Consider the following 12306-nt stretch of genomic DNA (forward strand, 5'->3'; position numbering starts at 1 on the left):
AACGTGCTAACAATTTGTGATAATTCAAAGGATTGGGAAGGTTTTAAAAAACCAATATAAAATAATAAAGAGAGAGAAGATAACTCTGAGGGTAATCTTGCAAGTAATATCAAATCTGGACTACTGACACCTGAATGAATCATTATGCTGTCACCCCCATAGAGAATGCTTTATGACTCCTGGTCCTGATTCAACTCAACATGTTGCTATGCTACTTAATCGAAAAATTGAAAGATTCAGATAATGAGTACATTTCAAAATGTAAAGAAAGAGGCAAGTAAGCTTCCATTATCTACCTCTTATTGTCCAGCTGTTCTAATCATCAGGAAAATGTGATGGCGTAGATCAAAAGAAGGGTGAGAAAAACAAGTTAAAAGCAAGGCCATGAACAAAAGGAACATTCTGCATCTTAAATTAAGCACCAAGTATATCGTACCTAACACACCTTGGGTGGGCAACATCACAAAGAGAGGAGAATACACTGAAAATGAAAAGAATCAGTCAGTCTTCAGGATGCACGGGCTAATTAATTGGCATCACACTAGCACTGATATATTAATCACTTGAGGGAAAAGTAGAAGTCCTTTTTTGGTTTGTAAGCAGCATTTTGTTAGTGAGCAACACGACTCATATCGTCACTTCACAGCAGCAATGTGAAACAACTCACTTCACTTTGGCTGAAGCACTTGAGAAGGGTAGTCAAGATAAACTGGGCACCTTTCCAAACCGAAAGTACGTCATTTCTTGATGGGCAGTGAGGAATGACCCGATGGAGGGAGCTTATATCCTATAGGATGGCTTTGAACAAGTTTCAGGGTGAAGGAACGGCTCAGGTCTTACTTATTAAGCTACCAATGAATCAATCTAATAGTGCAGGTGGAATCCCAGGAAGTACACTGACCAGTGAAGGTAGGTTTACAGTAGAACAACCCTTTGGCTGATTCCTCAACTAGGACATCGAGGATAGGGGAGGTCATTTGGCTGATCCATTTTGAAGCTGAATTTGAATACAGGATACAGCCCATTAAGACATGTAAGGAAATGTTTACTTGCAGCTGCAGTTTCATGTATAGCTCCACAATTATACACAATTAATACCTGAGGGGTAGGAGATTAGGTGTCAATCCATCCGGAAACCACGATTCGCACAGAATCTAACAGAGAAGGTCAAGAGAGATGAGCCTAAGCACCATTCATTTGGCCATACATGGTGCCATTAAAATTGAAATCTATTACATAGCCTTCCTCTCCATTATCTTGTCCATTAACCTCTCCAGGTCCTCACAGGGAGACCAAGAGTTAACCTGCCTCTCTGGGCCGTTTCATTTAGGCTAAAGGTGTAGGACCACAATGTGCAGGGCACTGCTGGGCTGATGTTTTGCAGAGTTGGTGTTTGGTGCTGACAGTGTCAGTGTTGTAAAGTGTCAGCAGCAGTGAGTGCTTCCACCTCTCTCTCTGCACGATCCCACAGTGAAGAGACCGGTTAAGTAATCACTGAGCTGAGAAACTGCAGATTGGGTCAGAAGTGACAGCACGGACCTCAGTGCAGCTGTTCTGAAAATAAACTGAAAAACATTTGGCCCAAACAAAATAGATAGTTCAACGCACTTTCTCTATCTTTTAATATCCTGATGTTAGAGTCTGAAGAATTCATCAGGCAGTGTTCAGGAATTTTGGCATTTCTGCTTCAAAAATCAAATTTAATTTCAGATGTAGCCAACTGCCTATTGTAGCTTATTCAACTCAGGGACTTAAGGCTGAGAAATTTCTTCTCCCAAGTGTGTGTGTATCACCAAAATAACTATTGAACGTGGAATGCTTATAATCCAGCCCATTGATCTCATGACTCCTCCTGGGAACTCAACATGGATCAGAAGGATATTAAAGGGAAATAATATCCATGTGTACTCTCAGAAGCAGGTGTGTGATGCTGAGATGGGAGGGTGGGGTCATAGAATCAAGAGGGAAAGTGGAGTGTTGGTGGGGCAGGGAGGTCATTGACAGAGAGTTCCCATTACTTTTCCATTAAGCCTGGTGCTTTTGCTAAGTGGCCCAAGTGTCACCAAACTAGTCCCTTTTTGTTTCTAAAAGCCTTTCCTTGACTCTGTCCTTGATTTTTTTCAGAAGGGCAATAAACCGGGTCTGATCAGTTTGATTTGGTACAGAGATGAAAAGGATTTTGAGAAGCCTTTTGTTTATATGTAAACAGATGAGACTTCAGGCCAAAGTGGTCATGTTTTAGAAGTGACCTGTATAAAGAAAAGGGCGTGGTCAGTTCTTTAGCTGAGCTGAGCAGTTTTAGTTCAGTCTGACCTGGTGAGAAGTTCAACAGAGAGCTGTGTGGAAACATTCTCTCTCTTTTCTGTTCTTCAACTTCAACCTGCAAGCATGTGTTCCATTTAAGCTGGTTTTTAAAGGGAGATTGCGTATTGGGACTGTTGTGTATATTCGGAACAGCATACTTAAGTCTAGTTGGATAGACTGAGTTCTGTAGGGGTTCTTTATTTCTGTTCTTTGTGTTTCATTGTGTAATTTTGTGAATAAATTTTTGCCTGTTTTAAAATCTAGTAGTCAATCTAGCTATCTAACTCTGGGTAATTTTCACTGTACACTTAATGAAACAAATTGCAAAGTTATCATCTGAGCTGCCTGCTTAAGAATGTTTTGAGCGGTCTGGCCTAGTCCATAACACAGGTGAGGGAAGAATGATCTTCCTGTCCTGAGGCCAGTGAGGACTTAAAGTAAGCACTATTCAGGGTCTCTTACAACTGCTGTTAGCTTGCTGCCAGGAACAGAATGGGGATAAGTTCATGATCGAGCTGCAGGGTTGTGACAGATGAGGTTTCAGTTACAAACTGTGCCCACTCTGTGACCCATAGAGAACCCATGCCCCCACCGTCACCCCCACAGGAAAGGGTCAATCTCATAGAAACAATTCACAACCCTCCAGTCAGTGAGGCCTAACAGCCTGCCCCTCCAGCAGCCCTAACACCACTGACCTCGATCCCAGGACAATGTCCATAACACCACCACAGGCTTGGCACAGCCCAGGCAGTGGGCACACTCCATTCAATATGGTGACAACATGTCCATCAAGCTGCTTTGAGTCCAAGCACCTTACTGATGTGGTAGAATAGTGCAGAAATAGAAATGAATCCTGACCTCCATTTCTCATTAGCTGGTGGGATGATCCCGCTCCATGTGTCCAAAGACCCTTGACACAAGAATCGACCTATTCAGTATGAAGACCAATGGCAGACACCTGTGACTTTGAGTGGACACCATCTTTGTATTGAAGGATGACCAAAAGCGAATGGGTCCTACAGGCTACCTGTCCTCCAACTGACCAGCAACCATTGCAGGTAGGATCTCCTTTCATAAAGGCCATGGCACCACTCAGTTAGTTATTCAAAGGTTGCTGGCTCCCAAATACGGCTGAGAAAGAGTTGCCCCTGGCTTCCCAGACCACTGTTGGGACCACTGCCAATCCAAAAACGCTTCCTCCATTATTCACAGCAAGAGAATTTGAGTATTGGAGTAGGAACGACTTACTACAGTTGCACAGAGCCTTGGTGAGGCCACACCTTGAGTATTGTATGCAGTTTTGGTTTCCCAGTCTGAGGAAGGACATTCTTGATATTGAGGGAGTCCAGCGAAGATTCACCAGACCGATCCTGGGTAGAAAGACTGAATCGACTGGGTTTGTATTCACTGGAACTTAGAAGAATGGGGGGAACCTCACAGAAGCATATAAAATCCTGATGGGACTGATTAGGCTAGAAGTGGGAAGAATGTTCCCAATGTTGGGCAAGTCCAGAACTAGGGGTCGAAGAATAAGGGGCAAGCCAATCAGGACTGAGATGAGGAAGAATGTCTTCACTCAGAGAGTAATGAACCTGTGGAATTTTCTCCCATAGGAAGCTCTTGGGGCCTGTTCATTAGATATATTCAAGGGGAGCTAGATGTGGCCCTTGTGACTAAAGGGATCAAGGGATATGGGCAGAGGGAGGGAATGGGAATGGGAAATTGCATGATCAACAATGATCATATTAAATATTGGTGCAGGTTTGAAGGACCAAATGGCCTATTTTGCACCTATAATTCTATGTTTCTATGTCAGGTCTCTACCCTAATCGTACTGTCCCTAGTTTCCCAAGTGGGCACACAATACAAACTCCAAATTAACAGGGCAGCCTTCACCAGTTCTTGTTTCACTTTCCTGAATTTCCATCCATGAAGTGTCTTAAATGTAAGACCATTTACTTTGTTACCTTGTTAGAAATCTTGAATCATGTTATTGTCACCAATCTTTACCATAACGTCCCTTATAATCAGGAGTTTGTTTTTACTCCCCGATATCCAATTCTACAATAGCACGAACAGCAGCATAATGATTAATCCTTTTGTCAGTACAGTGGACTGATGCCGTAATGGATTACGCATCTGACTTCGGATCAGGAGATTGCAAGTTCGAGTCCTACATGGCTTGATTGCAAAGCTTTGACCTTGTTCCAAAGCTATATACGGTGGCTCAGTGGTTAGCACTGCTGCCTCACAGCACCAGGGACCCAGGTTTGATTCAAGCTTCGTGCAACTGTCTGTGCGGAGTTTGCACATTCTGCCTGTGTTTCCTCCCACAATCCAAAGATGTGCAGGTCAGGTGAATTGGCCATGCTAAATTGCCCATAATGTTAGGTGCATTACTCAGGGGCACGTTTGGGTGGGTTACTCTTCAGAGCGTCGGTATGGACCTGTTGGACCAGAGGGCCTGTTTCCATACTGTAGGTAATCTATCTATACTTATACTGCTGCCAAGGTCCCAGGTTTGATTCTAGCCTCAGGCGACTGTCTCTGTGGAGTTTGCACATTCTCTGTCTGCGTGGGTTTCCTCCTGGTGCTTTGGTTTTTTCCCACAAACCAAAGATGTGCAGGCCAGGTGAATTGGTGCATTGGTCAGAGAGAAATGGGTCTGAGTGGGTTACTCTTCGGAGGGTCGGTATGGACTTGTTGGGCTGAAGGGCCTGTTTCCACACTGCAGGGAATCTAATCTAATCATATGGAGCACGTATTGTAATTAGACCCATCCTCTAATCTAAAGAAAGGCCGTTTTATGTGCATTTTAATGAGACCAAATATAAAATCAACAGCTGGATTTGTTTTGCAACCAGTAAGTTAATTAACAGAGCAAATAAACATTTGTCGCATAGCAGTCATCGAACTTTGAAAATCACTGACATTGCATTGAATTTACAACTTAAAAACCTGATCCAAGTCAATTTTTAACTTTAATGCACACTTCCTCTTACCTTATTACATGTAACTTGATTGCATGACTATCAATTGCTTTGTTGTTCACGATTTTGTCATGTTTTCTTTTGTAACAATTGCAACCCCTCCTTGCTCCTTCCTGAAGAAGGGCTTATGCCCGAAACGTTGATTCTCCTGTTCCTTGGATGCTGCCTGACCTGCTGCGCTTTTCCAGCAACAAATTTTCAACCCCTCCTTGCGGTCTTGTATATTCCATATTGTAACCACTCTTTTGCTAAAACAATTTCTCCTGCATTTCCTGTCAGTTCTATTATTGATTATTGTAGTCCTATGGCCCTGAGGTTTTCAGTCTCCCCTGTGGGGCCTCTATCTGTGAATGGGCTAAGCACAATAGTTGCGTAGTGTCCAAACCTCATGGACACTCTGTTAAAGAGACCAACCCAGCTGCCTACATCTGTCTCCCTCACTAGATCCTCTACACTGAGTCCCATCGTATGTTTGTTTTTCCGGTCCATGCACAGCCAGAGACCTGTTTTCAAAGAATCAACCAAGCTGAGCAGTCAATTATCCTCATGGCTAAGACATCCCAGTGATAATTAACCTGCATTTCTTTATTCTTTCATAGGACATTGGCTGCCTGTTCCTAGTTGTGCTAGAGTCAAGAGGCCAGTTAAGTATCAACTACATTGCTATCGGCCTGAAGTCACATGCAGGCCAGACCGGAGCAAGACTTCTCTAAAGGACAACAATCCGTGATAGTTGCCAGGTTCACTAATATTGAAACTGGTTTTATATTTTCAATTTATTTATTACTTTTAAATGATATGTTGGGATCTGGACCCATGTCCAAAGAGCATTGAACTTGGCCTCTGCGATACTAGTACACTGAGATTGCTACTACATCACTGTCTCCCCATTTTAAGATAAAATTACTGACTCCTTCAATAAGAAAATAATCAGAAACCTTAAAGTAGGACACTCCTGATACAGAAGGCGAAATCAACGTTTCGGGCAAAAGCCCTTCATCAGGAATAAAGGCAGCATCTCTCCATGCTTCAGGCTCACTGCCTTTATTCCTGATGAAGGGCTTTTGCCCGAAACGTTGATTTCGCTGCTCGTTGGATGCTGCCTGAACTGCTGTGCTCTTCCAGCACCACTAATCCAGTATTTGATTTTCAGCATCTGCAGTCATTGTTTTTATTCCTGATACAGAATCTACCCGCCACTACAAATGGCAAGTTCCATCTTGGTTTCAGGCTCAATACTCAAGTACTTAAACTGTCAACACCTGTATTGAGTCAGATTGTTGAGAACAATACCTTTTAATTTCTTTTGAATCAACTAGTTTACTGTAATTTGATTGAGGACATTATATTTCTCTAGGCAGTAGGATTTCCACAACTATGTATAGAAAAAGCCTTCATTCAGCAGGAGACTGCAGCAATAGTCATATGGGGGATGAATAGGATTGATCTTTTAGAGACAGAATCATTAACTCTGATTTCTGTCCACAAATGCTGCCAGACCTGCTGAGCTTTTCCAACAATTTCTGTTTTTGATTTTTATCTTTCAAAGAGCTGATTCAGTCTGGATGGGAATACACATGGTGACTCTTTGTCCCATTAGTTATAGAGTCATAGAACCATAGAGTCATATAGCAAGGAAATAGACCCTTTGATCCAACCAGTCCATGCCGACCACCTACCCAAACTAAACTCGTTCCACCAGCCTGTGTTTGACCTCCAAACCTTTCCTATTCTTCATTAACTTATCAAAATATTTTTTAAACGTATCTGCATCCTCCACATTCTCTGGCAGCCACCATTCACAACTAGATGTGGTAGAATCTGATCTCTTGGCTCTGGTATCATTTCTACCTGTCTAATGGTTGTTGCTTCTACTGTTAGATTCACTAGCTTGACACTTCACTTTTCAGTATGAGGAGTGTAACTCTGGACATGCCCATCCGCAAACTTCTTTAAACCAGGGTTGATCCCTTGATTTGATGGTAATAGTAGAGTGGTGGATATGTAGGGCCTTTGGGTTGCAGATTGGTGTTCACCATGACTCTATTGCTGCTACAGGGTCACAACACTACACAGATGTCAAATTCTGAACTGTTAGATCTGTTGTGTATCTATTTTCTACAGTAATATGACCACCCAACACGCTGGAGAATGTCCTCAGTGTGACGTAAGGGTTTGGACTCAAAAGGACTGTCTGGTAGTTACTCCTACCAACACTGTCATGGACAGATGCATCTGCATAATGTAAATTAATGAGGATAGCGTCAAGTAAATTTCTCCCTTGTTTTTGTTCTCTCAGTACCTGCCACAGGCTGAGTCTAATACTTATGTCCTTCAGAATTCGGTTAGCTCAGCCAGCAGTGCTGACCCATTCTCGGTGATGGACATTGAATTCCCCCATTCAGACTGCATTCCCACCTTCTCTGTGCTCCTCAGTTAACACTGAGGAGTATTGATTCCTCAGCCAAGAAGGGCAATATATTCACTGGATACATATCTATAGGGAGCTGGATATGGCCCTTGCGGCTAACGGGATCAAGGGGTATGGAGAGAAAGTAGGAATGGGATACTGAAATTGCATCATCAGCTATGATCATATTGATCATAGGTACAGGTTTGAAGGGCAGAATGGCCTACACCTGCACCTATTGTCGAGTCTCCTATATTCCCAAGGTGATAAACAGCAGGAGGTTTCCTTGTCCGTACTTGGCCTAACTCCATGAAGCATCATGGGGTTGAACATCAATGTTGAGTGGTCCAAGAGCAATTCCATCACAATGGAATTCCAATGTTTTGGAATAGTTGCAGAAGATTTCCAATTCTCTACAAAATGCAATTTCCTATCTCCTCCATCTCCATGCCCTCACCCCAACAACTTTTCTAATTTCTGCCTCTTATCCCATTCCCTCCAACCACCACCTCCCCCCCACCACCAACACCCCCCCCCCCCCCTCCCCACCCCCCACCACCCTTTAATGAGCTGTGGCTCATTGGACAACATCAGGAAATGGAAGATTAAAAAAGTGCAGCAAGTGCAAGGGTAAAATGCTTTCTTTCGAAAACTATTGAGGTTGTGAGGACATTAGGACTAAAACATAATGTTTCAAAGGGGATGTGAGTGAATTATTTAGTGAGTGTTACAATTATTGGAAAGGTTTTAAAGTTTTTCTGTTTGTTCCTGTTCTTCTAGGTCCATGTAGATTGCATGCTGGCAAAACTGGTGCATAAAATATAGGGTCTTACTGTTCAAAAATTGAATTGATTCACTGGAGTTCAATGATGCAAGATTAGCAGCATGCAATCATGACAATAGCCTGTATTCAAGTTCCCAAACAAAACCCATTCTTATTTCAATCTCACTGAGCATTTTGTTTGACAGAAAGCACATATATCCACAGGAGTTAATGCAGAATCATTTATGAGTGGTGTAACAGCATGGTTCATCAATTTTCAAGAAGTAAATAGATTTTATTCAATATAATAAGACATGATTCATCAGCCATTTGTTTTGCTTCCTACTTCATGTCTTTTCTGCATCACTGACTGAGGTCGAACACTAAAGCATTCTTCAAATGGCACATAAAAGCAAATTACTTTGACATAAGTAAATACAATTATGATGGCAAACTAATGAGCCATTGCAGCATTGTCTTGGGCTACCTCAGCCTTAAGCTCACCACTGGTGGTGGTAATGTCACTAAATTAGTAATTCAGAGACTGCTGGAGATCTTTTGGTATGCAGAGAAAGTGAGGGCTGCAGATGCTGCAGATCAGAGTTGAGAGTGTGGTGCTGGAAAAGCACAGCAGGTCAGGCAGCATCCAAGGAGCAGGAGAATCGACATTTCAGGCATAATGCCTGATGAAGAGCTTATGCCTGAAACGTCGATTCTCCTGCTCCTCGGATGCTGCCCGACCTGCTGTGCTTTTCCGGCTCCACACTCTCCACACCTTTGGGTAATGCCCTTATCTCTGAGCCAGGCTCTCCATGTTTGAGTCTGAATCCACGTTTGAGAGCCAAGATAGTAAAACCTAATGAAGTAAAATATAACATAATGTAATCCTTCCATAATGGTAGGCAGTTAGAGCAGGGGAGAGTCTCCTGGTCAGCTAGAATGCTACAGCCTTCCCTCATTTAAAGAACTTAAAGATACCACTGGCTGCACTCTGTGGCAAGAATTGCTTGCAGAGTCCACCAGAACAAGAGCCTAGAGGCCAAGGCTAATGCTCTCAGGACATCAATTCAAATTCCACCATAACAATAGAATTTAAAGTCAACTAATAAAGTCTGGAGTAATAAAACATGTAACCATGATAACTATTAACAATTGTCATTCGACTATGTCTGATTCATTAATGTCCTTTGGTGAAGAAATTTGCCATCCTTACTTGATCTTGCCTACATGTGACTCCAGACCCAGAGCAATCTGGTTAACTCTCAAACCCCTTTGTGAAATGACTCAGAAAAGCACAAGATTTATTATTAATTCACTTGTGGGATGTGGGTGTCACTGGGTAGACCAGCATTTATTGCCCATGACCAGTTGCCCTTGAGAGGTTGGTGGTGAAGTGCCTTCTTGAACTCCTGCAGTCCATGTGCTGTAGGTAGACCCACAATACTGTTAGGAAAGGAATTATAGTTGTTTGGTCCAGCAACAGTGAAGCAACGGCGATATATTTCCATGTCAGGATAGTGAATGGTTTGGAGGGTAACATGGAAGGTTGGTGTTACCATATTTTAGCTGCCATTGTCCTTCCAGATGGGAATGGTCACGGGTTTGGAAGGTGATGTTTAAGGACCTTTGGACCAAGAATTATAACAAATGGGTAATAAATGGTGGTGATGATTGTGATAGTGGTGATTCAGTAATGATGAAGCCATAAAATATCAAAGGGAGGTGGCTACATTCTTTCATGTTGGTGACATTCATTGCCTGCTGCTAGGGTGATTTTTAATTGCTGAATTATATGTCATGCCAGAGCCAATACATTCCCCCAGCAAAGGGATTTGTTGAAATTACTGAAAGATTGGATAATTAGAGAAACATTACAGTAGATGGTTCCAACGTGTTTACATGGATCTTTATTCAGTTTACGATTCAGAGTGAGAATTCTGATGTATCACACTCCTCGATCCCTCATGAATATTCATGTACAGTGATTCACTTTCAATTCTTATACTAATTCTACTTACATTCCATGCATATGACCACAAACTCACATTCCATCGAAGATACATAAATGTGACAGCAGTATAACAACACAGAGTCAACACAGTGCATTTATCTTGTCTCCATCTCTCCTAATCGCACAACTACTTCATTTTATTAATATAAGCACAGTGATCACGGCAACATCTCACAGACCTTGAAGATATGGTTGCATCATATTGACAGATTCCATCAGTCCTTATTCTGGCTTTTGGCTGAATTTTAGAATGCATTTCATTTGCAGCAGAAAAGTTGTATTTTTCAATGTAAGCTGATGCCACACCAGCCAGGACATCACGGTACACAGGTAGTGTGAACCCTTGATGTGCACACCAACGTCTTGTGTAGCCCACGTGTTATTTATTAACCCAGCTCTGAATGCTGTCCAGCTCGAGCTGTACTTGAACAATGATTATTTCATTATCCCAGCAGTTGTGAATGGGACCAAGCTCAGCAAATAATAACAGAAAATCCTGGAGATGCTCAGTATGACCCCCTGTTACCACAAGCTACTGTTGACACACAGACTATCACGACGTTTTGAAAAGAAGTTGAACAAACTGTTTGAAGAGCAACAGAGAAAAAGCTCAAAAACCTGATTGGAGTAAGCAGCTGAAATCTTGCAGAGGGCAATAGATCCATTGGCTTCTCTGCTGTAATTTCCATTACAATCATTATGGGTTCAATCATTATAAATTAGATTAGAAGATGCACTTAAATAAGAATCTCCATTGTACTTCAAGTGTGATTCATTTTGTGCAAAAAAACAAGATTTTGTTAATTATTTACTCTGTGTACATTTGAGGATCTTCCATCACTGAAAGATTCAGTGCAACTTACAGTATAATTTAAATCCATGCAATTAATCATATTTAAGACATTGCCTTCATCACTGCTATATAGGCATAATTTGAATCTCATCAGATTTCTCTTTGAGAGTCACAAAACAAAGAAGTAAAAGTAAAACATCTAAAGATGAGCTCGTGGTAAAGTTCCACATAACAGGATTGTCAGCAAAGTTAAAGCCGTGAAATAAAAGGGATGTTAGCAATATGGATACAAAATCTCCATTTCCATCAACGACGACCAACTCAACACTGACGTTTTCTACAAACCCACTGATTTCCACAGCTACTTGGATTACACCTCCTCCCACCCTGCCTCCTGCAAAAACGCTATCCCGTATTCCCAATTCCTCCGCCTCCACCGCATCTGTTCCCAGGAGGACCAGTTCCACCACAGAACACACCAGACAGCCTCCTTCTTTAAAGACCACAATTTCTCTTCCCACATGGTTGATGATGCCTTCCAGTGCATCTCATCCACATCCTGCACCTCTGCCCTCGAACTCCACTCCTCCAACCGCAACAAGGACAGAACCTCCCTGCTCCTCACCTTCCATCCCACCAACCTCCATTTACGTCACATCATCCTCCACCATTTCCACCACCAGAGATATATTTCCCTCCCCACCCCTATCCACTTTCCATAAAGACCATTTCCTCTGCGACTACCTCGTCAGGTCCACGCCCCCTAACAACCCACCCTCCTCTCCCGGCACCATCCCCTGCCACTGCAGGAATTGCAAAACCTGCACCCACACCTCCTCCTCACCTCTGTCCAAGGCCCCAAAAGAGCCTTCCACATCCATCCAAGTTTCACCTGCACTTCCACACATGTCATTTACTGTATCCATTACTCCTGATGAGGTCTCCTCTAGATTGGGGAGACAGGACGCCTACTCACAGAGCGCTTCAGAGAACATCTCCAGGACACTGCACCAATCAATCCCACCGCCCCATGGC

The sequence above is a fragment of the Chiloscyllium punctatum genome, chromosome 5 (genome assembly GCF_047496795.1).
Source record: "Chiloscyllium punctatum isolate Juve2018m chromosome 5, sChiPun1.3, whole genome shotgun sequence".
NCBI classification, from domain to species: domain Eukaryota; kingdom Metazoa; phylum Chordata; class Chondrichthyes; order Orectolobiformes; family Hemiscylliidae; genus Chiloscyllium; species Chiloscyllium punctatum.